The 25,295-nt window shown below is 40.4% G+C and overlaps 1 protein-coding gene across 1 annotated transcript in view; it reads left to right on the top strand.

The window, feature by feature from the left end:
- Positions 1 to 25,295, top strand: part of chn2 (chimerin 2) — a 251,788-nt gene that overhangs the window by 171,126 nt on the left and 55,367 nt on the right. The gene's annotated exons all lie outside the window — the stretch shown is intronic.

Consider the following 25,295-nt stretch of genomic DNA (forward strand, 5'->3'; position numbering starts at 1 on the left):
TTCACACAAATAATTCAGTGTCTGGAATGAGCTGCTAGAAGAAGTGGTAGAGACGGAAACAATGTCAACGTGTATGAGGCATCTGGACAGGTACTTGAATATGTAATGCATTGATTAGTATGGAATGAATGCAGGCGTGGGATTAGTATAGGTGAGCATGATAGCAAACATAGACATGATCTACCTCCAAATTCATTGTAAAGCTGGTAGAATGCATCCAGGATAACTACCAGCTGTGTGTTTACCAACTGGAGATGAATTTCGAGCTAACTGTATCTCCATCAATAATTAAATGCTGAAAACAAAAGATTATGCTGTTGAAAGTTTGTACTTAGTGCTAAGGAGATCGATTTTGCTGAATTAATATATATTGATAAATAGTGACGTAGATTCAAGTAATTTCATGACTAATTTAGTCTATTTATTTTAACAAAATAATTTCACACTTTTCAATGGTTTAAATTGGGAACAAAGTTGTGAAATGACATTTCCTGCATTTTTTGGAAAAGCAACATCCCTATTCTTATATTTCATAATTATAATCATAATCGTACTTTATTAGCCACGTATGTTTAGCAAATATGAGGAAATTGATTTGCCATACAGTCGTACCAATAAAAAGCAACAAGACACACAAAATACATTTTAACATAAACATCCACCACAGTGATTCCTCCACATTCCTCAAAAAATCCTCAAAAAAGTTCAATCTCTTCCCGTTGTTCTCCCTCGGTCGGGAGCCTTGAGCCTTCCATTGATGGGACGATCTTGGCTCCCGTAGCCGGTGGTCAGGCCCTCCGCCTCAGGGCGATCAAGCTCCCGCATCGGGGGGGGGGGGGGGGGGATCTCAGCTCCCCCACGCCGGGTGATCGTACCCCAGGTGGGGGCTAGTCGAACCTTCTGCGACTTAGGAGCTTCCCGACATCAGTCTCTACCCGAGACTGCGAGCTCCTCGATGGTGAAATCCGCAGGCCGCAGTTAGAGCACCGATCCCAGGCAAGAGATCGCAGACTCCGATGGTAAGTCCACGGTCCTGCGATGGGGCTCAAAGTCAGTCTCGAGCAAAGCCGCCAGCTCCATGTTGTTAGACCGGAGATACGATCCAGAAAACAATCGCATCTCCGGCAAGGTAAGAGTCTGAAAAAAATTCCCCCGACCACTTCCCCACCCCCCACATAAAACAAACCAGAGAACATTAACACAAACTTTTAAAACACACTAAAAATAACAAAAAGACAGACAAATCGTTGATGAGGCTTAACAGCATTTAACAGCATTTGTGAGCTTACCACATTTGGTTCAATAGAATCCGACCCATGTAATGTTCAAAATGCCAATGAAAATCCCCAAAGACTATTGATATTAACAGGGAATAGGACAAACCTTCTCTGTTCATTAGATGATATTGTTATCTCACATTATTTATTGTCATAAACAAGCCGTGTATAATCTATCATAAGCTATCATTATTTGAAAATATTTGTATATGTATTCTTTCATGTGAAATACAAGTTGATAACTAATTGCATGCAACGCACGATTAGTTGTCCCAACAAATCTCTTTGGATATCTCTATATGTTCCATTTACTGATCTTACTGCGAAACCCAGCTACAGACTGTACTTTTTTTGGTGCTGTTTGTTCTGTTCTGCAATTAAAATTCCTTGTTTTGCGATAAATCAGTAGTTTCTTGCAATACATTTTCATCCTAAAACAAAGCAATAAACTCGGGAGCAGCTGTTCCAGAATGGCAATAAGAAGTATATCACCATTGCAGTAGTATTTTTTAAATTTGCTTTTCTGAATGAAGACATTTCTGGCAAGGTCAACCTTATTTTGCTTATTCCTAATTGCCCTTGAAAAAATTGTGAACAATCGTCCTCTTAAAATAGATGCAGCCCTTCCAACTGTAATAGAAAATTCAGACCTGTTCAACCCTGACTTTCTGGTTGTGATTTTTACTCCAAGGTGGCAATAATGCACAAGCCCTGTTGCAAGTGGTGCACATAAAGGGACAGCAAGGCCCAGGATAAAACCTCTATGCATTGCATTCTGCATTTGGACATTTGGTTGTATTATTTGGGTGGGTGAGAATTGAAAGGTTTCCAGTGACGTTTGCAGCCAGGACCAGATGAACTCTTCCCTGTCAGAAAGCATTTGGGAGAAGAGTTCCATTCATTTGGATAATTCTGTTCTGGTCGCCTCATTACAAGAGGCTTTGGAGATGGTGCAGAAGAGGTTTAACAGAATGGAATAACTACACGGAGAGTTTGGATAAACTCAGATTGTTTTCTCCGGAATGTCTTGCTTTGAGGGTAGAAGTATATAAACTTATATAGAAGTATATAAACTTATGTGAGGTATAGATAGGATAGACACTCAGAACCTTTTTTCCCTCAGGGCGGTAATGTCCATTACTAGAGGGCATGGCTATAAGGTGAGAGAGGGAATGTTTAATAGAAATGTGTGAGGCAAATATTTTACACATAGGGGGTCTGGATGCACTGCCTGGGGTTGGGGCAAATACAATAGTGGCATTTAATAGGCTTTTAGGCACATGGAAATGCTGGGAATAAAGGGATATGGAGCATGTGCAGGCAGATAAAGTCAATTTAACCAGGCATCATGTTTGGCACGAACATTGTTCCTATGCCGTACTATACTATGTTCATGCATGAGCATGGTGCTGGGGACATCCAAGTGAGGCAAGAAAATGATCAATGACCCTCTCCCAGAAGGCAAGAGGAAGTACACCTTCTTATATTCATGAGAACCTAAACATAGAATCATAGAAAAATAGGTGCAGGAGTAGTCCATTCGAGCCAGCACTGCTATTCGACATGATCGTGGCTGATCATCTAAAATTAGTACCCCGTTCCTGCTTTTTCCCCGTATACCTTGATTCCTTTTGCCCCAAGAGCTGAATCTAAATCTCTCTTGAAAACATCCAGTAAATTGGCCCCACTGCCTTCTGTGGCAGAGAATTCCACAGATTCACAACTTTCTGGGTGATAAAGTTTTTCCTCATCTCAATCCTAAATGGCCTACTCCTTATTCTTAAACTGTGACCCTTGGTTCTGGTCTCGCCCAACATCGGGAACATTTTTCCTGCATCTAGCCTGTCCAATCCTTTGTGAATTGTATATGTTTCTATAAGATCCCCTCTTATCCTTCTAAATTCCAGTGAATACAGGGTCAGTCGACCCATTCTTTCATTCATATGTCAGTGCTGCTATCCTGGGAATTAACCTGGTGAACCTATGCTGCACTCTCTCAATAGCAAGAATGTACCTCAAATTAGGAGGCCAAAATTGCACACAATACTCCAGCTGCGGTCTCTCCAGGGCTCTGTACAACTCCAGTAGGACATCCTTGCTCCTAAACTCAAACCCTCTTGCAATGAAGGCCAACATGCCATTTGCTTTCTTCACTGCCTGCTCTATCTGCATGCTTACTTTCAGTGACTGCTGTACAAGCACACCCAGGTCTCATTACACCTCCCCTTTTCCTAATCTGACACCATTCAGATAATCTGCCTTCTTGTTCTTGCTACCAAAGTGGATAACCTCACATGTACCCACATTATACTGCATCTCCCCATTCACCCAACCTATCCGTCACCCTGTCGCCTTATAGCATCCTCCTCGCAGCGTACACTGCCACCCAGTTTTGTGTCATCCACAAACTTGGAGATGCAAAGGGGTTTTTCTTTTTAAAAAACTAACTTTGAGTTCTCCAGGTTCATGACATGCTGCAATTTTTCTATCTTAAGCAGGCTTTATTTATTTCCAGTAAGAGCAGTGCAGTTTTCCTAAAGCACCACCAGAGAGATTGAGCAACTGTCCATATGGTGCCAGCACAATAACCTGGCCCTCAACACCAGCAAAACCAAGGAACTGATTGTGGACTTTGGAAGGAGTAGGATAGGGACCCACAGTCCCGTTTATATCAACGGGTCAATGGGTTTGGTTTGGCAATTTGAGCGCCCTGGAGAGGAAGAGACTACAAAAAGTAGAAAAACACTGCCCAGTCCATCATCGGCTCTGACCTTCCTTCTATCGAGGGGATTTATCGAAGTCGCTGCCTCAAAAAGGCTGGCAGTATCATCAAGGACCCACACCATCCTGGCCACACACTCATCTCCCTGCTATCTTCAGGTAGAAGGTACAGGAGCCTGAAGACTGCAACGACCAGGTTCAGGAATAGCTACTTCCCTACAGCCATCAGGCTATTAAACCTGGCTCGGCCAAAACTCTGAACATTAATAACCCATTATCTGTCATTTTGCACTTTATCAGTTTATTTATTCATGTATTTTATAGTCAATGCCTATTATGTTCTATGTGCTGAAGCAAAGCAAGAGTTTCATTGTCCTATACAGGGACACATGACAATAAACTTGAACTTGAACTTGTTACTATGCAGTAGAAGGAAAATGGTTGCTCAGAGAAGGGGTTTTGATTTCAACCATTAGTCTCACCTTTTCTTGTCCAATGAGGTCTAAAATCAAGGCTGTTAACTTGTTGCATTTGAATTTGGTCACCAAAAGGGATGACCTTTGCTGGTTGGTAGGGGGCCTTAATAGATCCACTCTGGTTGGATCAGTTACTGATTTTTTTATTTATTTGGGAGGTTGTGATAAAAATGTGATTAAAGTTAAAATCTCATAGAAGGAAAGCCAGTACTAAACATCATCTCAGTCAATAAACATAATACATTTTATAATTGTACAGTCTGTTCCAGGCTTGGCCAACAAGTCAAAATAGGTGATCCTTACATACAGTGATCCAGAACCAAAACTTACTTCCAAATGGTGAGAAATGGGAATATAGAAAAAGTTACTAAAAATGGGAAACATACTGTACCTACAGATATTAATGAGGGAAAAGACTGCAGGCAATTATATAATATATGATGCACCTTGCACTTTAAATTGGAAGTGGTCAAAGGTTTGTGTACAGTTAGATTATCTTAAATAAACAATAATACTTTGCTTGGTATTTGGAGATTTACCCCCTTAGTTTCATAAACCTGAATTTCTGGTTGCAGGTTTTAATGATTTGGGGGAAATAGTGAGAAAATGAAAATGAAAGATTGACGGCAAAATATAATAGCAGTGTATTTCTTCACATATCTGTGTGTGCCATGTGTGTGTATATATAGCAAGCTTCCTCCTGTTGACATAACTTGGGGGCAGAGATCACTGGGAGAGGCAAGTAAAGCAATAACAAACCTTCACAAGCTGCAAGCAGTTGTGGCTCCATAACTGTATTCAGATTCACAAATACTGCCCAGTACTCGCTCTCTCTGAAAGCTACAGAGACTACATTTGTGATGAGTACTTCACATTGTAATTAAAAATAGGATTTGGGAAATTCTGTTAATGGTTAATTAAAACAAAACGAGGCTTAATGTATTTCAGCAAATAATTGAGCAGTCACCGTTTACTCATAATTTAATAAATGGGTGTTTGTACAATCAACTTTAATCCTTATGAATAGAGTAAACTTGGATTTCATCTCAGTAACTGTGATTTAGTACAAATTTATGAGCTTTTTGCTGACACAATAGAATGTATTGTGGAAGGAAGAGAACAGCCAAAATGCAAACTTTATATTGATCAGTGAGGTGTATTTTAGTTTGTATGCTACTTTTTTCTTAATTTTCCCAGCACCCATCTATCTGATTTTTTTTTCTCCTTACTGATTTATGGGAAAGGTGAGTTAATTCAATGTTAAAACATAACTATTTGTACAACAGTATCAGTACACTTTCTTAAATTAGTAAAAATCGTTGGGTTAGAGAGTATAAAATAATTTAAAGAATGAAATTGATTCAAAGCTTTCATTAGTAAATTCAGGTTATAATAATGCATCCAATATTTAACGTAAAACAAAATCCAAACATTGGTTTGAGTTATTGAAGCAGTTTTTAGTATCCATGATACAACCTTCAAAACTTTTCAGGCCTGAGACAGAATTGTGGTTTGAAGATGCAGTGGGGATCTGTACAGCCCATGCTCAGTGAGAAGCGACTTGAAGTACAAATAAATTATAGATCTTCAGTCTCTGGGCCATATTCAGGTTGAACAGATGCCATTTGTACAACATCTATTTAATTAAGTGTCTAAACTCGACCACTTACTGTTTGCACTGTATATTGATTTTAGAAAAAACGCGACCACTTACGGCAGTGATTTTTGGCCACCTTACTCAGAGTCTCCCTCCAGCTGTCAGGGTCAGAGGATTTTCCCCATTGATGAAAAATAAAAGACTTATTAATGATTAAAAAATGTTGAGATTCTCTCTCTTGTCAATCACGCCATGAAGACCATACCCCTTCCAGTGGGAGGGGGAGGAGCTATAAAACCCGGAAAAGTGGGCGTGGCTCAGTCTCTGCAAGATGGGGGAGGGAGAGGGTCACAACTTGGTCTGAGCTGGAAATCTACAGAACACTGAGAATACTGACCTGTGAGTGCCCTTTATGTGTTTTTAAACTGTGCCTTTTGCAACTGTGCGGGTATTGAAATGTGTGCTTTTTGCAACCGTGTGCCTTTTGCAACCAAGTGCTTTTTGCAACCATGTGGCTTTTGCAACTGTAAAAAAAAGATGAAAATGTCTAAAATTGATTGTCCACCCTCTCCCCCTTCTCTCTCACCATCTCTCACCTGTTTTCGGCAGAATTTCTGGCAGTTTCTGAGCTGCCAGCCTGCCAGACTTGAGCTACTGAGCTGCCAGGCCTGAGTGACTGAGCTGCCAGCCCAAGAATCCATTCGGCCCACAATGTCCATACTAGCCCTCCGGAAACCAGTCCTGTTGGCCCACAACACCCATACTAGCACTCCAGAAAGCCCCCCTTCACACACGCCCACACTGGCCAGCAATCTTGGAATTGGTGGAGAGGTGGAATATTGTGTTGGGGGACCAGCCTTCCCGTTTGAAGCTGGGACCCAACGAGTCCCACTTAGTCTAGTATTTGATATTCATTAAGGTGATGCTTGGGATGGGACAAACTGTTGCTTTTACTGCCACAGGAGTTTACGGCCCAATAGTTAATATTGGTAGACACAAAATGCTGGAGCAACTGAGCGGGTCAGGCAGCATCTCTGGAGAGAAGGAATAGGTGATGTTTAGGTTCAAGACCCTTCTTCAGACTGATGTCAGAGGAGGGGGCGGGACAAAGAGAGAATGTAGCTGGAGATAGTAAGACTAGTGGGAGAACTGGGATGGGGGAGGGATAGAGATAGTTAATATTGGTTGTTTATGTAATCCCTAAACTGGAGATGGCAATATTGAGCAAATAATGGATGAAAGGTGAACCAGATTAAGTGATAGAAAGAAGGGCGTTTCTAATTTCACCATGACCGGTAAACACTAAAATAATGGTTATCAGTAAATTGGAACCTAAGGTCAAGTTGGATGATTGGGAAGATTGGGAACAAGTAAAAGCAGGGCACCCAGCATTTCTGGAGAGAATACCATTACAAATGTGATGTTGTTCATAAACAGCAAATTATCATCCTTATCATAGCTTTAATGTCAATGAATGAGATCTGAGCGAACAGATTTTGCCATTCAGGCTGAGGTGGGCAGTGATAGGACATGTTAATGCAGAATAGAATGCCATCCTGGCAGTCTGTCATGGAAGATCTGAAGAATATAGGAGGCCAGAAGGAAGGATCTAGATTGAAGATTAATTGGAATATAAATAAAGGATCTGTTTTATGTGGTCAAGGTGCAGGGAGAATGATATGGTAAGACGGCCCTTGGTCAAAGAAGGAATTACACAGGGAAATGTGACAAAATAATTAAATTCACGCAGAATTGTAAATTCATTTAGGTTTGAGTGGACGAAGGCTATTATTGAGACTTGGTGGAAGGAAGTATCACATAAGAAGATATGATAATATGAAAAGGAAAGATTTTAAATTTGGTAAATTAAGATATTTAAAGGGGATGGGGAATGCTCAAAAATTTCAGATGTAACCGGATTATTTTAATTCACATCTCCCAGTAAAGAGATTGTCAACTAATACTTGACGGATATTTAACAGATAAAATAGAGAAACACACCTAAATTTCCGATGTAACATCTGATTATTTTAATCTACGTCACCCAGTAATTGAGACTGTAAACAAATATTTGTCAGATACACTACTCACCATAGGGTGTAGAGCAGCTATTCTTGACTCATGGTACCAATAGCGGGTTACGCTAAAGTTCCCAAGTATGTTTTTCCAGGTATATACCTACAGCTAACAATAATTGGGTGGAGCTCATTGACATTTTCAACACTGATATTGAAATTGATGTATAAATTAGATTGTCCATTATTTAATGGATAGCAAGCAAAGATTTCCATTGTATTTTAGTATATGTGACAATAATAAACCAAAATCTAATCACCTTTTAGGCAGACTACTTTCCCTTGCAACCACGGGAAATGCTACACTTGTCGCTTTACCTCCCCCATTGACTCCATCCAAGGACCCAAGCAGTCCTTCCAGGTGCGGCATTCCATTCACCTTCACCTCCTCCAACCTCATCTATTGCATCCGCTGCTCTAGGTATCAACTGCTCCTCATCGGTGAGACCAAGCGTAGGCTTGGTGATCACTTCGCCCAACACCTTCACTCGGTTCGCAATAACCAAACTGATCTCCCGATGGCTCAGCACTTCAACTCCCCCTCCCATTCCGTATCTGACCTTTCTGTCCTGTACCGCCTCCATGGCCAGAGTGAGGCCCACCGTAAATTGGAGGAGCTGCACCTCATATTTCGCTTGGGTAGTTTACACCCCAGTGGTATGAACATTGACCTCCAATTTCAGGTAGTCCCTGCTTTCTCCTTCTTTCCCCTCCCCTTCCCAGCTCTCCCACAGCCCACTGTCTCCGCCCTCCTCCTTTTCTTCTTCCCCCCCCCCCCCCCCCCCCCCCCCACCCCCACATCAGTCTGAAGAAGGGTCTCGACCCAAACCGTCACCTATTTCCTTCGCTCATTAGATGTTGCCTCACCCACTGAGTTTCTCCAGCTTTTTGTCTATCATTAAGGCAGACTCGGCTACTTCCTTTCCTTCCCAATTGTTTGTGCTTGTAGATACAGCAATGTATTTTGAGGTGGAACACAGTTGTTTTCCAAAGTTATTTACAAAACAGTATGGGTTGGTATGTCACACCCACATGAGAAATGAAACACTGTGGTATCAGAATAATTTGATCAAAATCCCTGTGATTTGTCTCTCTGGGGTATGGCTGGTCAATTTTTTTATTTTTTATTATAGAGTATTTATTATGGTCGGTACTGAGTAATATGAAAGAGATCTACTTAAGAATACATTGCATTTCCTTATGTCATCTTCCAAATGAATTATAACCACCCTCAGTCTAGATTCAATACAAATTTATCAAATTGGATTGTTCACATTCAGCATTACTTATTTTGTCAGTGCACCTGGAAATAAGATATTTCTGTTCTACATTTTATTTATTTCCAATTTGATTTTGAGTGGTTCTAAATACTCCTCAAAATCCTATCCCCTGCCTGTTTAATCGTCAAAAATTCCTGATGTTTAGATAGTTACCAACTTGCTTTTAAGCCAAATTAAAAAGCTGTATCAATCTTAACATCATCTTCAAATCACAAGGCCAACATTTGAGCAATAGTCTCTATACTATCTTACTTGTGCAGAATTTCCACTACTGCTATTATTAGGTATGTTACAAATACTTACCTTCAGCGGCGCTGCAATTCTGCCACTGGCCGTGTGTGCGATTTTGTCACGTTTGAGGGGGGGTGGGGGCGGGGTTAAAACGCGTTTTCTTTCTTATCTTGTCCTGGATTATATTTGGTTGGAGTGCAAGATTTTGTTGAAGAATAGTTCCGACGGGCGTTCTGTCTATTTTTTTTTTTTTTAAATCGCCCGACTCGTTCAGCACTGGAGTCATTTTAAAATCAGCTTCTGAAGCCGTCAACGCCGACAACGGGGACGGATTTCATGTAGGTGACAGGTAAAAGAAAGCTGTTTATTTTTATGTATAAAAATGGTCCTTAAGATACCTTTAGTTCACATTTTAAGTTGCAAAACGGTGATTTAGTCCCCATACCGACCGGCAGTGTTTTTCATGCCGATGTGGGGGTCTAAATCACTGCAAACCGCAACGTTCCAAATGGTCGCGTTCCAGAAAAACCCACTGGCAAGTTGATTTAAATGGCCATTAATTTACAGGTATTAAACATTAAATTCCTTCCATTTGGCCTATAAATCCATGACAATTAAATTTAAAAATTATGTTATATTGTGAATTCTTGTGTTAATGTTATTTGGACACTTAGGCTATATAAAAATGTTAATCTATTCTTAAGAAATTGATAGATGTTTAGATCTATAATTGAATTTTGTAATTAGCTACAATTAGGTAACTAACTAATTATATGCTTTAATTTCAAGTCATCTAAGTAAGATTGTTTCATATTTGTTTCAGAATGCTTCAATCTATAATAACTTAAAATTTCTTTCAGTTTTCTTAATTTTTAAGAAAGTTATGGCCATTTGACTGTCCTCGATCACAGCTTTTGTGTTAAGTCAATGGAAAAGCAATAGGGAACAAGATGTTAATTTCCGAGTATGAAAATGGCCATAACTTTTTTAATACTGAAGATATGAAAGTGAATCAGGTGACAAATTACACTTCTTTTTATGCTTTATCTGATGGGATAAATTACAGACTTCATTTTTAAAATCTCAAAATTTTGTAACATTGCTACTATTATCTAGCTATACGTGCAAGATATTTTGCTACAACAAATAAAACGCTTGCAGGTTTTCTTCAGTTTCCAGTTACAAATTTGATAACAAGACATTTATTTTTATTGAATAGCCTTAAATAGTGAGATGTGCTTACAAGAAAAAATTATACTGAAGAAAACCTGCAAGCGTTTTATTTGGTTAGGAACCTGACAGTAAATTAAGGCTACACTTTAAGGGCTGAATGTTTCAAGTGACAAGAGTTCCTTAACCTATAGTTTAATTTAGAGATAGAGCATGGAAATGGAGCCATCAAGTTCACACCGATCATCGATCACCCGTTCACATTAGTTCTATGCTATCCCACTTTTCCATCAACTCCTTACGCACTCGGGAAATTTACAGCAGGCAATTAACCTACAAACTGCACATTTTTGGGATGTGGGAGGAAACCACAGTTTGGCATTAGAATACCTGGAATATAAATACCCAGAATAAGAGCACCCAGAGAAAACGCAGGCAGTCACAGGGACAATGCGCAAACTCCACACAGACAGCAGCCAAGGTCAGGAGCAAACCCCGGTCTCTGACATTGTGACACAGCGGCTCGACCAGCTGTGCTACTGCTATTAATTAGCAACAGTTTTTTAAAATAATAAATCTAGTATTCTAAGCAATTATTGACCAATGTTTGATCGAATCTGTATGCTCGAAAATCTTGTATAGGAAGGAACTGCAGATGCTGGTTTACACTGAAGATGCACAAAATGCTGGAGTAACTCAGTGGGACAAACAGCATCTCTGGAGAAGGGGCTCGACCTGAAACGTCCCCCATTCCTTCTATCCAGAGATGCTGCCTGTCCCTCGGAGTTACTCCAGCATTTTGTGTGTATCTTTACTGGAAAATCTTGCCTGCTCTCAATTTTAGATAGCATGGGTCAAACTGAGCCTAGGGTTGAGATTTTTGATTGGAGAAAGGCTAACTTTGTTGAGATGCGAAATGATTTAAAAGGAGTGAACTGGGACATTTTGTTTTATGGGAAGGATGTAGAAGAGAAATGGAGGACATTTAAAGGGGAAATTTTAAGAGTACAGAATCTTTATGTTCCTGTTCGGTTGAAAGGAAACAGTAAAAATTGGAAAGAGCCCTGGTTTTCAAGGGAAATTGGACATCTTGTTCGGAAAAAGAGGGAGATCTACAATAATTATAGGCAGCATGAGGTGCTTGAGGAGTATAAGGAATGTAAAAAGAATCTTAAGAAAGAAATTAGAATAACTAAAAGAAGATATGAGGTTGCTTTGGCAAGTAAGGTGAAAGTAAATCCAAAGGGTTTCTACAGCTATATTAATAGCAAAAGGATAACGAGGGATAAAATTGGTCCATTGGAGAGACAGAGTGGACAGCTATCTGCAGAGCCAAAAGAGATGGGGGAGATATTGAACAATTTCTTTTCTTCGGTATTCACCAAGGAGAAGGATATCGAATTATGTGAGGTAAGGGAAACTAGTAGAGTAGCTATGGATACTATGAGTTTCAAAGTAAAAGAAGTACTGCCACTTTTGAAAAATATAAAAGTGGATAAGTCTCCATGTCCTGACAGGATATTCCCTAGGACATTGAGGGAAGTTAGTGTAGAAATAGCCGGGGCTATGACAGAAATATTTCAAATGACATTAGAAACGGGAATAGTCCCCGAGGATTGGCGTACTGCGCATGTTGTTCCATTGTTTAAAAAGGGTTCTAAGAGTAAACCTAGCAATTATAGACCTGTTAGTTTGACTTCAGTGGTGGGCAAATTAATGGAAAAGGTACTTAGAGATAATATATATAAGCATCTGGATAAACAGGGTCTTATTAGGAAGAGTCAACGTGGATTTGTGCCTGGAAGGTCATGTTTGACTAATCTTCTTGAATTATTTCAAGAGGTTACTAGGGAAATTGATGAGGGTAAAGCAGTGGATGTTGTCTATATGGACTTTAGTAAGGCCTTTGACAAGGTTCCTCATGGAAGGTTGATTAAGAAGGTTCAACTGTTGGGTATAAATGCAGGAGTAGCAAGATGGATTCAACAGTGACTGAATGGGAGACGCCAGAGGGTAATGGTGGATGGCTGTTTGTCGGGTTGGAGGCAGGTGACTAGTGGGGTGCCTCAGGGATCTGTGTTGGGTCCTTTGTTGTTTGGCATGTACATCAATGATCTGGATGATAGTGTGGTAAATTGGATTAGTAAGTATGCAGATGATACCAAGATAGGGGGTGCTGTGGATAATGAAGAGGATTTCCAAAGTCTAGAGAGAGACTTAGGCCATTTGGAAGAATGGGCTGAAAGATGGCAGATGGAGTTTAATGCTGATACGTGTGAGGTGCTACACCTTGGCAGGACAAATCAAAATAGGACGTACATGGTAAATGGTAGGGAATTGAAGAATGCAGTTGAACAGAGGGATCTGGGAATAACCGTGCATAGTTCCTTGAAGGTGGAATCTCATATGCGACTTTTTAAGCGACTGCAGGAGACTATGAGGTCGCCACAAAGTCGCCACATGTTCACCGGAGGTTGCCAGGGTGTCGCCTGCATGCTGGTTAGTAGTTCCCGCATTTTCGTAACTAGTCACGGCTTCATTCTGGTCGCCGCTTATTTTCAACATGTTGAAAAATTAACAGCGGCTAGAATTTTGATGCCATGGAGAGTAGCTAGAATTCTCTTGGCATTGGTACAGTCAGGGTTGCCAGGAGTTTGTAGTTTGTCGTAGGTTGTCGCCACTGCTGACCGGTGACAACTTACGACAAACTACAAACTTCTGGCTCATTGGAGGAAAAAAACATAAACAATAGCTTTCAGAACCAAGGATATCCGACCGGTAATGTTAATGTCCGCCGAGCTTCACAGCCGTCTATCTCTGGCTTCTTAAAAGTTGTCTCCACTCCTTCTCCCACGTCCCCCCCCCCCCCTTCTCCTCCCCTCCTTCTCACCCCCCTCCTCCCGCCACTTCTCCCTTCTTCTCCCCCCCTTCACCCCCTCCTCCTCTCCCCCTCCCCCTCCCCCCCCCCCCCTCTCCCCTCTGCCTCCCTCTTTTAAAGGATAAAGGATTTGTTCCATTTTAATTATAATTTTTAGAGTATACAATGTTTGTCAAATGGAGTTTTCTGCTGAAATCTATATTTTTGTTGATTTATTGTGTCTCAATACATTGACCTTGTAGGTATATGATTTTATCAATCCTGGTAGTAAAAGATGTTTAGTTCCCAGAATTTAAATACTTGCCCAATTTGATTGCCGGCAATGTTGTCATAAAACTAGTATTTCTAGCAAAATTTAATTAAGTGTAATAACTAAAAGCTAGAAGCCATGGATGAATGGAAAGCTATTTTTGTTCAGAATGATTAAGCAATAATCTTCCAATGGCCTGGAGCGCATGAAGGCCTGGAATATATTTCACTTTGGCACTATGACAAGACCAAGGAGCCAAGGCAATGAACAGTGTTCATGTTAATTCTACAAAACATCATACAAATCATTATTACTATTTATAGTTACTTAAAAAATAGAAACTGAAGTATAAAAGAACAGCATGGAAAAATAAAAACATCTTTGTGTAGAAGTTAGACTGTATAACTTTGACTTTTCTCATTTATGCAATTGATTTTTTTTAAATTCCAAAATTATACATATTATTTCTGGGTCTTTTTGACTCTCAGCAAAAAGTTGATTGAGCACAATTTGACAAAGAACAATTTGCCAATTTAACAAACCATATAACCATATAACAATTACAGCACGGAAACAGGCCATCTCAGCCCTACAAGTCCGTGCCGAACAACTTTTTTTCCCCTTAGTCCCACCTGCCTGCACTCATACCATAACCCTCCATTCCCTTCTCATCCATATGCCTAACCAATTTATTTTTAAATGATACCAATGAACCTGCCTCCACCACTTCCACTGGAAGCTCATTCCACACCGCTACCACTCTCTGAGTAAAGAAGTTCCCCCTCATATTACCCCTAAACTTCTGTCCCTTAATTCTGAAGTCATGTCCTCTTGTTTGAATCTTCCCTATTCTCAAAGGGAAAAGCTTGTCCACATCAACTCTGTCTATCCCTCTCATCATTTTAAAGACCTCTATCAAGTCCCTCCTTAACCTTCTGCACTCCAGAGAATAAAGACCTAACTTATTCAACCTATCTCTGTAACTTAGTTGTTGATAGACAAGATAGAAGCATATCTCCAATTGGGGTGGAGCAGGTTACATTGGAGATATGCTTCTAAGTCAGTGGAGCTAATATGACCTGATGTTTCAATCCATATAGCAAGTCAGCACTCTTGGTATTTGCGGTGGGAATGGAGTGATGAAAGGTGGGGTAGGTACGTCATCGGGGTCATCAGGTGGGCACCCTCCTTCTTTGACGTTTCATTGGTAGGCCCACAACGTCTCTAGAGGGCTCAACGGTGATACCTGGTGTCCCTGGTACACTCCCCTCAATTCCATAACCTCCTGTCTTCATCTTGCAGCCCAATTGTTATCTTTCCTTTTGATCTAAATTGCTGCTTTTTTCTGCAGAATTTGATAATGACTTGATTGCTTGTTGGAGGGAGCGACCTCTCACCCCCATTTTCTTTAATAGCCTGGTCATAGATGGAGCAACAAATCCCCTGCATCCCAATTCTACAGGGAAAATCATGGTCTTCCAGCCATTCTGGGCAGCTTCAGTTGACAGTTCAGAGTTACACAAAAAAGCTGGAGAAACTCAGCGGGTGCAGCAGCATCTATGGAGCGAAGGAAATAGGCAACGTTTCGGGCCGAAACCCTTCTTAAGACCAAGTCAGAGTACTTGGTCTTTTTCCTCCCATAAGCTTCTTCAACACCTCTTCTTCCCATGGAACTGTCAATTCCACAATGAATGCTAACTTGGCTGTTGTGGACCACAGGACCATGTTTGGCCGGAGTGTTGTAGCCACAATGTATGGGAGAAACACAAGCTTTTTTTCCAAGTCCACTTCCATTTTCCAATCCCGAGCAGGCTGCAGAATGCTTGCACCCATTGATGTTATCTGGTGCTCTGGGTATTGGCCTGCTGGTACAGATGTTGTGAAGTGGACATTTCCTGCCAATGTTTGTGGGGAAGCATTTGTGATCGTTCACCTCTGTTGCAGGATTGATGCCAGCTGTCTGAGAACTTGGTTATGCTGCCAAGTCTAACGCCTTTGGGCGAGACTCTGTCTTTACTGCACTGATGTTGCCTTGTGCCATTGAGGAGCATTTGGGATGAGCCCGAGCCCGGCTCTCCCATGTTGGACTTGGCCAACCACATCCTGGAAATGAAGAGCAGACTTAGCACTCTGAACAGATGGGGCCCACTTCCTCCCCGTTGCCACACGGGGGGCCACTGTTCGAATAACAGTATCTTCAGATTCAGTGAGGGTCATGGCCAAACTTGCTTTAGTGCATTTGAACTCTTCCACAACACCTGCAATGGGTAATTCCAATTTGCCACTCCCGTACTGTCCGACAGCACTTAAGCATCGTGGAAGTCCAAGCCACTGTTTCACATGTGTGCTGATCATTCTTTCCAGCTTTTCCACTTTGTTGATGGGGATTTCATACATAGTTAAAGGCCACATGATTCTTGGTAGTATGCCAAATTGGAAGCACCACAGCTTGAGTTTTCCTGGTAGCAAGGTCTTGTTGACGCAAGCTATGTGCGTGATGGTAACCTTTTTGAGTTGTTCAAACTGCTCGTTGTCCCTGAGCTTTGCATCATACATTGGCCCAAACTCTTCACTGGCATTTCTGAAACAGTTGGAACAGGTATTCCGTCAATATGAAATCTTTGATCCTTGACTTGACCTTTGACAATGGAGATGCTTCTGCACTTGCTGGGTTTAATCTTCATCCTTGCCCATGTGATGTTTCGATGAAGTTTTTCTAGAAGTCTCTGGTGCAGGGGACAGTTGTCGTTAGTGTTGTTATATCGTCCATATAGGTTCGTGTAGGTGGCAATCGCTGACCACACTGTAGCTGTTTTCCTCCCACAACCCATTTTGTTGCCCTGATAATGAGATCCATTGCCATAGTGAAGGTCAATGGGGAGATGGTGCACCCCGCCATGATGCCTACTTCCAGTGGTTGCCACGCTGTGGTAAAGTCTGATGTTGTGAGACAAAATTACAGATCTTGGAAGTAGTTTTTTTTTACCAGATTTGTTACTATTGCAGGCACCTGAAAGAATTCAAAAGCAGTCCACAGTAGCGAATGAGGAACTGATCCATAGGCGATGGCCAGATCGAAGAACAAGACATGCAGATTATTTTGTTCTTTCTTAGCAGTCTGGATTTGATGCCATATGATGCTGGTCTGTTCAAGGCATCCTGAGAAGCCTGCTATGCCAGCCTTTTGGATTGATGTATCAATGAAATGGTTTTGTTTCAGATACTTTGTAAGTCTTTTCGCCACCACACTGAAAAAGATCTTGCCCTCTATCTTAAGAAGGTTTATTTGCCAAAACTGTTCGATTGTGGACAATTTATTTTCTTTTGGGATCAGCACTCCCCACGCCCTTCGCCAGGTTTTGGGGATAACTTGCTTTTCCCATACAACCTCATGTTCCTCCAGAGGAATTTCAGAATATATGGGGCATTCTTGTAGACACAATATGAAACGCCATTAGGGCCTGGTGCAGACGCTGTTCTTGCCTTCCTCACTACTTCTTTTACCTCACTCAGCTTGGGAGAGCTAATGTCAAATTGATGTTGTGGGGGTGAGATTGGTGGGATGTCGGCAGGGACAAAAATCGGTTCATTTGTTAACTCATCAGTGTGGATGGTTCTGACGTTGTCCATCAACCTCATTTTTTGACGCTTTCAGGGACCCACTTTTCTCTTTTGTGAAAATGCCTTTCACAAACTTAAAGGAATCTTTGTAGGTCAGTTCTTGCTTTTTCCTTCTTTTTTGCGTTGTTTCCTTAAATTCTCTGCTCTGCACAGCTTAGCCTCTGTTTTAGGTCCTCTTGAATGAGGTTGATGCCCTCCCTTTCTTCTGCTGTTGCTTTTTTCCACATCTTCCTCGGGCCTCTTCTTTCTTTAACAAGTCGTTGGATTTGCTGGAGATGACAGGACTTGGGGGGAGGAGCCCTATCTTTCCTGCTGAGTTGTTCCTTCTCACCAAATGTCTCCTTTCCATAGCTGTAGCCTAGATCACCCAACTTATTTTCTGCTGAGCTACTGATGGAAACCCCTTATTTGGTTGCACAGTAAGGTAGATGAATCAATGACAAAAATGTGTATGATCTAATTGTCACTATAAAGAGTGGTAATTCTCCTCACCAGCAATTTTGAAGAAGAGGTTTAGAGTGAACTACAAGAGGTCTTGTATGGAGTAAAATGAAATTAGCATTCATTTAAAACATGTAAAATTGGACGTATTAATGGGATTGAAAACTGAGTAGCTATCCAGGACCAGACGACCTTCATCACAAAGCAGTGATGTTGATTGTAGATGTCATCTTCCAAAATTCCCTAGAATTTTGATTGTTCTGACAGATTGGAAGGTAGGAACACCATTATTTAAACAAATAAAACAGGTAGAAAACTGGAACTTATGGACTTGGCAGCCAAACATCAGGGATAGGAATGTTGCTGGAATCTATGAATAAGAAAGTAGTATCAAGACACTCCAAAAATTATAGAATTTGCAGATTCAATGGAAAGTAATTTCCAGAAGTTTGGTGAAAACCTGAGGGGTGAGTGAATCTATACATCACCATGCCTCAATTTGCCAGCGCACAGCATTGCATAACTCCAAAGATATTTTACAAATTGACTCCACTGCTAAATCTTAGTTTTCTGTTACCACTGAACCATCATTTTTTCTTGATTTTGAAATGATTGTGAAAATATTCCAGTTGCATTCTATGTGCATTGACAGTCTTATTTTCTGGCGACTCATTTATTTACATGATTAGCCAGAATGGTAACTTGGTCACCAACGTTACAAATTTTACCCCCACTGCCCACATACCAGTACACAAGGTGAAACCTTTTTAAGTAGGGAGGTGCAATAAGCCAAAGGAGAATACATTAAATGCAGACTATTGAGTGTTTGAAGGAACAAAGAAACCTAGGCATGGTCATTGACAGAATCCTATTAGAAATAGATAATATGCTGAACTATATAGTTGCAGCACAGTGTCGCGGCAGTAGAGCTACTGCCTGACAGTGCCAGAGATCCCGGTTCGCTCTTGACCATGGTTGCTGTCTGTACGGAGTTGTACGTTCTTACTGTGACCACGTGGATTTTCTCCATGTGCTCCGGTTTCCTCCCCCACTCCAAAGACGATGAAATTGTAAAATTGCCCGTAGTGTGTAAGATAGTGCTAGCGTACAAGGGTGATCGCTAATCGGTGCTTATTCAGTGGGCCAAAGGGCCTGATTCTATGCTGTGTCTATAAAGTCAAGTATAGACTCCTCAAATGTTTTCAAAGTTGTTTGACTTGAGGGGATTTGTAATTATTCTGGTGTATATTAGTTTAGGTTAAAGAAACAGACCCTTTGGCCCACAGAGGAGCTTGTGTTGCTGCCTCACAACTCCAGTGTCCCCGGTTGAATCCTGATGTCCAGTACTGTCTAAAAATCATAGAGCTCTATGATCTTTGGTACTGTCTGTGCATGTTCTCCTTATGACTAAATGGTTTCCTTGTGTACTTCAGATTCCTCCCACAACCCAGTGAATTGTCATTGATAAGTTAATTGGCTGCTGTAAATTGGCTAAAATGGAAAGACAACCGTTGATGAGAACACGAGGGAGAAGAGGTTACAGGGAAAATTTAGTCGAAGAATGCAGTTGTTCTGAGAGCCAGTAGGTTCAGTGGGTTGAAAGATCTCCTATGTTTATAAGAACATATCAGAACTTGAATATCTTTCCTTGCTCAATTATTTTATTGTTCCCAAACATTGCCATTAATTAAAATGTCAGAAGAAATTTACAAATAAAATTACTATTTTACTAACTACTTAAATTTAAAGTAAACGTCTATTACTGAGAAGCAAACCAAGGCTGCCAAACATTTTATGACACAGATATCACAGTTGATATATTTGATGGAGTAGTTAAAAGCAGAATGTACTGAAATTTCCTTTTTACTAAATCATAAGATGAGAAAATGTGCTATTTGAAAGCTGAATAGCTCTTTGTTTAGCAACAAATGTCCTTTATGATGAAAAAACCCCACAAAAAAACCCTTTTTCTTACGAGATATTTATTTTTACTGTTGTGAGCTTTGAACAATGCAGCACAGTGCAATGTCTGGCAAATTCACACTATCAGCAAAAATTAAGGAATGCTCACAGAAATCAATGTGGATGTGGCATGACAATGTGTCTGTTGTCTGAATTAGCAGTGAGCCCTCGTGTTGCTTTTACGATCATGACCTTCAGCAAAATTAGATTAAATGCTTGTCCTCACTACTGCAAGAGGGATGACAATTAAAGGTCTGCCAGCAGGCGCCTCTTGAGTTTCTTGTTTCATTGCCTTTGTTGGCTGATCCATAGCAGATGCGATCTGGAGCAAATGAAATTGCTGGAGGAACTCCATGTATTAGGCAGCATCTGTGGAGGGAAATGGACAAATGACGTTTTTGGCTGCGATCCTTCTTCAGACGCAGATTTAGAGGAGATCTAAATATTGGTGTTGGAGTGAGGAGAGTGATTACTTTTAACTCTCAGGATGAGTCTAAATATTGGCCAGTGAGAAGCTGAGCAGCAGAAGATGGAAAGGTTCCAGGTTTAATCCTTCTCTGTACCAGGTTACTTGGGTATAGCACTTAATTACGACAATCCTGGGAAAACAGAATGAAAATCAGCTCTACTACTGATTACTGTCCAATGAGCTTCCTGGGAGTTGGTTTGCTGTCCAAATGTGAAGCCAGTGAAGAAAATGCAGGTGCCCGGGCTGAGATACATCATGAAATACGGATGAGGTGCCACAAGACTGGAGGGTGGCAAATGTTGTGCCTATTTAAGAAGGGCTGCAGGGGAAAACATGGGTACTACAGGCCAGTGAGTCTAATATCTGTGGTCTGAGAGCTACTAGAGGGTATTCTGAGGGATGAAATATACTACATTTTGACAGACAAGGGTTGATTGGGGATAGTCAGCATGGTTTTGTACGTGACTCACGAATCAGAGTTTTTTTGAAGATGTGACCAAAAGGATTGAGGGCAGAGCTGCAAACGTTGTATAAATAGATTTCAACAAGGCATTCAAGGACAGGGGAAAATTGGCTTAATGGAAGAAAGCAGAGAGTGATAGAGAAAGGTTGGCTTTGTTTTGGACTGGAAGCCTGTGACTAATGGTGTGTATCAGGGTTCAGCGCTGGTTCCATTGTTGCTTGTCATCTATATCAAAGATTTGGATGAGAACATACAAGGCATGATTAGCAACTTTTCAGATGGCACAAAAGAGAATAGAATTGTAGATAGTGAAGATGGTTGTCAAAAGTTGCAGCAGGATCTTGATCAATTCGGCTGGTAGGCAGAGACTGGTTGGACGAATTTAATACAGAGAAATGCGAGGTGTTGCATTTTGGGAAGTCGAACCAGGGCAGAACCTAAACGGTGAATAGCAGGGCTCTGGGAAGTGTTGAAGAGCAGAAAGATCCAGGAGTGCAGATACATATTTCCTAGAAAGTGGCTTGGTCAGAGTATAGAAATGGGGATGTCTTATCACAGTTGTTTAGAACATTGGTGTGACTACAATTAGAGTATTGTGTTCAGTTTTGGTCTCCCTATTGTTGGAAAGATGTTATTAAGCTGGAAAGAGTGCAAAGAAGATTTATGATGATGTTGCCAGAACTCAAGGACTTGAGCACAAGGGAGAGGTTGAGCAGGCCAGGACTTTATTTGTTGGAGCACAGAAGGATATGGTGTGATTCTGCTCGGATCCAGCGTCGGTCCGCAGATTGATCAGCATCTGCGACCAGTTTGAGTTGGCCACGGGAGCCAGGGTGAACCGCAGGAAGAGCGAGGCCATGCTCTTTGGCAACTGGCCCGACCGATTTTCCGTCCCCTACACCATAAAGCCTAACTTCTTGAAGGTGCTGGGGATCTGGTTTGGGGTGGCTGAGGCGTGTGACATTAACTGGCTGGAGCGGATAGCCAAGGTGGGGAATAAATTGGAGCTGTGGAAGCAGCGCTCTCTCTCTATAACAGGGAAAAATATGGTCATTAGGTGTGAGGTGCTCTCGGGGCTGCTGTATGTGGCACAAGTGTGGCCTGTCCCTCCCTCCTATGCCACAGGGATCACCCGGGCCATCTTCCTGTTCATCTGGGGGTCGAGGATGGACCGGGTGCGATGGGGCACAATGCACAAGTCGGCAGACAACGGGGGTAAAAGTGTGCCCAACGTCGCCCTCACCCTGATGGCCGCCTTCAATGAGATGGGATGGTGGAGTCCGTGCACCATGCTTTGTTTACATAAATGCACAGACCCCCACCCCTGGTCTTACCAGAGTCTGTTGTCCTGTCCGCTCATTTGTGTTTATGTGCAGTTTTTTTTAAACAAATTACTAATTGAGATCAACCTCGTTCCAATCTACCTTATTGCGGCCTTTGTACTTTTTTACCTGCACTTTCTCTGTAGCTGTAATACTATATTCTGCACTGTTTCATTTCTCTTTTTGCACTACCCGCAGTACTAAAGTGTGGCACAGTATGATCTGTCTGGATAACACACAAAACACATTTTTTTCACAATGTCTCAATGCACATGACAATAATAAACCAATATTAATATCAATGTAAAATCTAAATATTAAGGTTTATCTCAGGATTAGTGCCTCAACTGATGAGCTTGGAATTTTTAAAGTCTTTAACAACTGATATTTTGGTCAGTTTTGGACTTCAGAAGAATCTGTTGGTTGTGCTGTTTGTGTTTTCTGTTTAATTGTTTTCTAAATCCATCCAGGGTTCACTTAATAATGAAGTAAATCACAATTTAGATTTCAGACTTTTTATTTTTTTTATTTTTTTTATTTTATTTTTATTAGAAGTACGGTAAATTACAATCCTACACAACACATATATCTTAATACATTTTTTGTACCGCTTCATTTTTTTTGAGCTTTAAGAAAAAGGTAGAAGTAAGGAAAGTAAAGAAAGTGCAAGAGAGTCGTGAAGTGCAAGAGTGTTGGGAAAAGAAAGCCCCTTAGGAAAGAAGTTAGAGAAGGAAGTAAAGTGAGAAAATAGACCCTAGAAAAGAAAGAAAGAGAAAATAGAAACAATCGCTCTATTATAACATTAAACTCCGCAGAAAGGGGACTACCAACCAAGTCTGTTTTTGTTGTTTTACCTCCCATTACCAGGTCCTGATACCACTTATTTATATATTTGTTTTTTTTTTAAATTACTATTGCACCTCATACTTGTAATAGGTCCAGAAACATAGACCACGTCTTTTGGAATTGGTCTGCTTTACCTGCTAGGAGGAATCTCATCTCTTCCAGATGTAATGTTTCAAACATATTTGATATCCACATTTTTATTGTTGGTGTCGGCGCATTTTTCCAGAATTTAAGTGTAAGCTTTTTTCCCATTATTAGCCCGTAATTAAATAAATTCTTCTGAAACACGTTTAATTCAGGGTTACCTTCCGATATTCCGAAGATAATCCATTCTGGTTTTGTTACCAGTTTTATTTTGATCAATTTTGAAAAAATATCAAATATTTCATACCAGAATTTTTGGATTTTTGTACAAAAAACAAAAGAGTGCGCTATGGTAGCTTCTTGACACAGGCATTTATCACAGATTGGTGAAACATTAGGGAAGATTTTATTTAATTTAGTTTTTGAATAATATAATCTATGTAATGTTTTAAATTGGATGAGCGTATGTCGTACGTTGATCGAACATTTATGCACCTGTAGTAAATGATTATCCCAGGTCTCTTTTGATATTTTTATAGCTAATTCTTGTTCCCAATCTTTTCTAATTCCATCTGTTGTGGGTATTTCTATGTTTAAAATGATATTATATAGGTACGATATTAAATTAGCTGATTCCGCCTTGGTCTTCATTGCTTCATCCAATAAGTCGGAAGGCATATTATGATAGTCTTTTGTGTGTTTTTTCAGATAATCACAAATTTGAAGATATTTAAAATATTGGTTATTTTTCAAATTATATTTCAGTTAAAAATATGATTCACCTGCTGGACAATTCTGCACAGCAGGCGGACTGGATGGTAATGGAAAAAGGGGACTGCTCCCCGAGTAATATAGGAGCGACCATCCTCTCACCAATAAATTTGAATAATAAAAATTATAATAAAAATCCAATTATACATAACACAATAAGAACATGGAAACAAATAAAACAGAATTTAAAATTAAGAAACCTATCTCTTTTAATACCAATAGTCAATAATCCATCGTTTAAACCATCAATCATAGACAAATCATTTATACAATGGGAAAGAATGGGAATTAAAACGCTCGAAGATCTGTATGAATTGGGGAATTTACTATCATGATTTCAGACTTTTGAAATGAAGAATGGAAAGTAAAATCTGATTCAGAATCTGATTTCATTGTAATGTTTACCCCAGTATTATTAACAATCCTATCCATACATTCTAGCCCAATATGTCCTGATGTATTAGATCACAAGTCATATCAATTAGACATTTTATATTTGCCCCTCCTACATCTGTGCTGTTCTGAATATTTAGGAGAAAGCACTGCAGAACTATTGTGCATAATAGTTTTAACATAGTATTAAATCTTAGATTTTGTAGACAATCTCCTATTAAATGTCAGATTTTGTAAATTAAATGTTAATGATAATATATCAACACATTTTAACATGTACAACTGTTTGCTTAAATGGGAAGATAACTTAAAAAGACATTGAGAGCCTTGTTTATACTCAATTTGGTGTTTTAAAGGAGATTAATTAGGAGATTAATTTCCTGAGGATATCAAAAAGATTTGCATATAGTAAGATTACCTTAAGTAGATATTTTTGTCATGCAATTTCATCTCTTGCTTTGATTATTAGATCTCGCAACTCCGGGACCAGATTTGCTGTGTAATTGGATGCAGTGTCTGGCCAGTGTTGTTTGAACTAGTTTCTTTAATGTGGTAGCATGTAGAATGGATCAACTCTTTGAAATCTGCTGTGGTCTTGGAGTGCAGAGCCGCTACCCCCTGCCTAAAGTTTCTTCAACTTCTGTCAGGAAATGGTTGCCAAGGTTTTGCAGTGTTCATGAATGTGAGCTTTTGTCTGCAGCACACGTGTGCCTTGAGTGCTCTCACAGACCTTTAGCAAAGGCTCTTTCAAATGCAGACGTCCCTTCCATCACACAAGACAGCCCATTCAAGTCACATGCCTGAGGTCTCGGCAGAATGGAGCGCAGATGCTGCCACTTTGATTACTAACATTAGCGGCTGCTCAGCAAACTTGAGGACGTTTAAAAATTAATAGCTCAGAGGATAGAGAACGTTTTTGGAACCTTAACGCCATGCCATCTCAGAAACTGTGGCTAGAGAGTGAACAG

Source organism: Leucoraja erinacea, chromosome 2 (assembly GCF_028641065.1).
Source record: "Leucoraja erinacea ecotype New England chromosome 2, Leri_hhj_1, whole genome shotgun sequence".
In the NCBI taxonomy this organism is placed as follows: domain Eukaryota; kingdom Metazoa; phylum Chordata; class Chondrichthyes; order Rajiformes; family Rajidae; genus Leucoraja; species Leucoraja erinaceus.